Consider the following 4,916-nt stretch of genomic DNA (forward strand, 5'->3'; position numbering starts at 1 on the left):
TAAAATAAAGTTTTAATTGAGTGATAAATTTAAAATTTTACTAATCTAATCGGTGTGGTTTCAAATCCAATCACATGCAAATTTTATTGATTTTTAAAAATAAAAATATTAAAATACTCTCGAATAATATAATTTATTTTAATTATAAAAGGGTATTTTTGCAATTTCTCTAACCAAATTAGTTTTCGATTGACTCGTAACACTAAATCAGTCAAAAACTTTATTTTAAAAGTAAATGGCTTATTATTAAAACTATAAAAAAAAAAAAAAGAAAAATAAAAACAGCCAACACTAAATTAAGTGAGAATTATAAAAACAGCCAACACTAAATTAAGTGAGAATTGCACCAAACTCAAGCCAAGAGGCTTACCTCATACACTTAATCTTAAACAAACATTTCAACTACACATTGCTTGAAACATAAAATATAAAAAGGACAAGATGGAGAAACAAAAACTGAACAAAAAATGTACATTCTAACAGGCGATGAGTCGTCTTATTAATAGTTTGACGTGTCTAATGGAAGGACAAACATTGAAAATATACTTTCAATTGTAAACAATCACAAAATTAAACAATATTCACTTATTCCCAAAATTTGATCATTAGGTGAAGTAATAGCATCCTTACAGTTTGACTCAACATGAACATTGTCCCACCTGTTTGACTAATCCAAGAGAGAGCCTCTCGGATGAACAGTGTTTTGGCCATAAGTGGATCATATAGTACTGAGAAGAAAACTGTCAAGCCGACTACAAAGCGCCCCTCGGCATCGTGAAGGATTGTACCAAAAGTAGTCACAATGTCTGCCGCCATACATGTTGTGTCGACATTGATTTCAAACAGTTAGGCTGCAGTTTAGTTTAACAATTTGTACCTCCGCCATCACGCAATAATCCCAGCTAGACTCGTTCAAATATGCCCTAGAAGTGTCTCACCGAGGTAGAAAATCATTAGCAAAATGCACAACAATGCTCCCCGAAACAATTTTATTTTGCCATATAAGCAAATTTCAAAATTTCCATATACTCCATAGGATTGTAAACCATCTGCTTTGTTCATGATCAGAAGTCGCACCTACCATAGTGTCAACAACTAATTCAACAATAAAAAAACCATAGCTAAACCCTGCAAGATTCCATACATCAACAACATAGCTGCACATTAAAAACACATGGTTCATATCTTCCAAAAACTAGCAGCGAGGGCAAGGGGTCAACATTACAACCTTTCTTAATTAAACAAAGTTGACATGGTACAAAATTTTTAAACAACACTTGACAAAATGTTTAACCATGGGAGGCCACTTCGAGTTCCAAATACAACCCCAAGGGCCATTATACTCTAGATTACGAATGTGGAAAAAAAAAGCAAAAGTGCAAGAACGTACCCTGATTTTACTATATACGTCCCTTGTCGAGAAAAGTGTCATACCAACGAATCAAACTGTTTATGATTAGTGATCGACACCTTGAGTACTTTGGTCGTGACACTAGGGGCTAATAGGCCCTAAACTAAATCACGATCCTATACCCTCTCATCCATCATCATAAGCTCGTTTACTAGCATAGATTCACAACCAGACAATGGCTCCAAGCTTGCAAAAAAGCTCTAAATGTAACACCCCTAGCCCGTATTCGTCGTCGGATTAGGATTACAGAGCATTACCGAACAAACAGAACATTAAACATACATTTCATACATCATTGTAAACATATTAAAATACATTCATTCATAAACATATCGTCCCTTAATCGAACCCTCGAGGCCCTAGAAACATCTTAGAAACAATTCGGGACCAAATTGGAAACATTTGGAAAGTTTAAGAAAAAGTTAGAAAAATTTGACTGCAGGGGTCACACGGCTGGGTGCCTCACACAGCTGACACACAGGCATATGTCTCAGGCCGTGTAACCTTCAAAATAGGGACACACGGCCATGTCCTAGCCCATGTCCTCACCCGAGTAACTCTCTGAGTAAGGTCACGCGACCGTGTCACACGCTCGTGTGTCTAGTTGTGTGCTAGGTCGTGTAACTCTCGAAATAGCTTCACACGCCCATGTGCCAAGTAGTGTGCTACCTGACTTGTATGCAATGGAACCTACAAGGGACACACAGCCATGTCGCCAGGCCGTGTGTCACACACGGCTGAGACACACGCCCATGTCTCTGGCCGTGTGGACCTAAAATAAACCTTAAACAACAAGTTTACCATTTCCAACTTACTTGGACTCTAAGCAAACCATTTAACAGCCAACTGATCTATTCAAAGTGACATTAAACAAGCCAAAAATATGTCAAATCAACCATCCTAAGTGCCTAACCAACGTATCTTCATTGATACCACAAGTATATACAATTATACATCAAAATGAATCATCAATATGGCTATTATAGGCACCTCAACCACAATATCACATTAACACATACCATACATAATTTGCATTAAAACATCTTTCCACACTCTCATATATCATGTAAGTTATCAATTTGCACATAAGTTCATACTTAGCAATTTACATATTCAAACATTAGTAATAACATTCAAACCTATTTCATGTCATATAATCTGAAATAAACATTCCAAAAACTACCGAATTATGTTGGATAGTGTGACTTGAGTGCCAATCCAATCGTCCAAACTTTTGAGTGTCTACAAGAACATTAAATAACACAAGTAAGCTCAATGAAGCTTAATAAGTTCGACGTATTAAAATGATAAATCTTACCGAAATAAGTAAAACAATTCAAAAATTCAATTCAATACTCAAATATATAGCAAATCCATTAAAATCATTAAACAATTTACCTTACCGAGATTTTTAGTTTGAAGAACGACTCATGGATAAAAGTACATTGTCAGTCCAACCAAAACACAACAGATGCTCATAGGAACCAATCCAAACGAAACATACCAATACTCATAAGATCCAGTTCAACCGAAACACACCAATGCTCATAAGAGCTAGTCCAACCGAAACACACCAATACTCATAAGAGTTAGTCCAACCGAAACACACCAAACAGAGAGTATAACACGAGAGTTCGCAACAAATGCTGAACCTTGATTTACTCGAGAAACATGTATACATCACTCCATAACCATCTCTACTCCAATCCCCCATAACACACCATATCTCGACTGTACTCTATCCCGCGTTCAATCCAATCCAAACATCAAATTCAATAACATTTCTCAAATAACCATTCATTATCAACAATTGAATATATCTATTGTACTATGTTATACAATTCAACAATTCCTATAAATTTTAAATTTTAAACTGTACAAACTTATCTGGACTGAATTGTAGTAGTTGTAGAAGTTCAAGGACTATTCCAAATTTTTTTCCTTTTCCACGAGTATCTATGGGATCTTGATCTAATATGTAAAATTTCTCAACTATTAGCTTACATTTCACATTCCAATCCATTTTACAATTAATACCTTTTATTTTTGAATTTACACAATTACCTAAACTTTTACAATTTTACAATTTAGTCTCTTAACATGAAATTCATCAATTTAACCATTATTCTCAATTCAATATTCCATCCAAATATACTAGCCCTTAAACAATCCCTAATGAACATTAAATTCACTACCAAAACCTAAAATTTTGACATTTTTATAATTTAATCCTAAAATCAAAATCTAAAAAAAAATCATTTTACCAAATCATCAAACAACACAATAAAAGCTCCAAATACATGGTGTTCATCAAAAACATTCAAGATTCATCAATGGAAACTTCTAAAATTTTTAAAAGATTCAAAAACAAAGGTACGGGCTAGCTGGACCTAGTTGTAACAATCTCAAAAATATAAAAATTACAAGAAACGAAATCAAAATGGACTTACATGCAAGAGTTAACAATGGCAGAACCTTTCAAGCTAGGTTTTGGTGTTTTTTGGCTATGGAGAAAGAAAATTGAGGAAGAAACACATTTTACAACATTTAATTTTGTTTTAATTTCACAAAATTTATAAAATTGCCATTGACACCAATTTCTTTCAATTTCTTTCTTTAAAATTAGCTCCATTACCATCCACTAACTAAAATAAGGACTAATTTCATTATTGGTCCTCCCACATTACTACTTAAGCCATTAAATCATCCAAAATGCTATAATTACCATGTTTTAAACTTTTTACAATTTAGTCCTTTTTCTTCAATTAACTATCTAAATGTTAAAGTTTCTTAATCAAATTTCAATACAACTCTAATGACTCTATAAATATTCTAAAATTAATATTTATGAGTCGATACGACAGAAATTAATGGTCCCGAACCACTGTTCGGTCACCACTAAAAATCGAGTTGTTATATTCATCATCAATAAGCCACAGATAACCATAAACTTTGATATTCGTACATGTGCTCACTTGCCATCTAAGCTTAACAACTAACACGTCCTTCACGGTATATAGGCTATGCCAAACAAACGAGGGGTTACTTCACTCTGAGGCCTTGAAAAAATCCGTACTCGAGAAATATCTTGCTTTAAAATTTTAGCTCACCAGAAAATCTGATTGAGAAATAAACCGTCATCCTTACTTACCCAAAATGGCAATGTTTAAACAATAAAGATCCCAGAAACCCATGCCCCCATACTTTTTCAGCACACAAAGTTTCTCCTATGAACACCAATGGTTTTGACGCTGAGTATTATCTTTTGATCCCTGCTAATAAACATCCATGAGCTTTTGAAAAGACTTACAAACACTTGTAGGAAGAAGAAACAGACTCATAGAAAATATTGGTAAAGGTTGCACAAGAGTTTTAAGAAGAATTTCTTTGTCGAGATGAGAATGAAGTTTTTTCTTCCAACTACAAATCCTCTTACTAAGCCTTTCTTAAATGAAATTGAAATTTTGCTTCTTATTTCAGCCAATAAGAGAAGGGAACCCCAAAG

Source organism: Gossypium raimondii, chromosome 8 (assembly GCF_025698545.1).
Source record: "Gossypium raimondii isolate GPD5lz chromosome 8, ASM2569854v1, whole genome shotgun sequence".
NCBI classification, from domain to species: Eukaryota; Viridiplantae; Streptophyta; class Magnoliopsida; order Malvales; family Malvaceae; genus Gossypium; species Gossypium raimondii.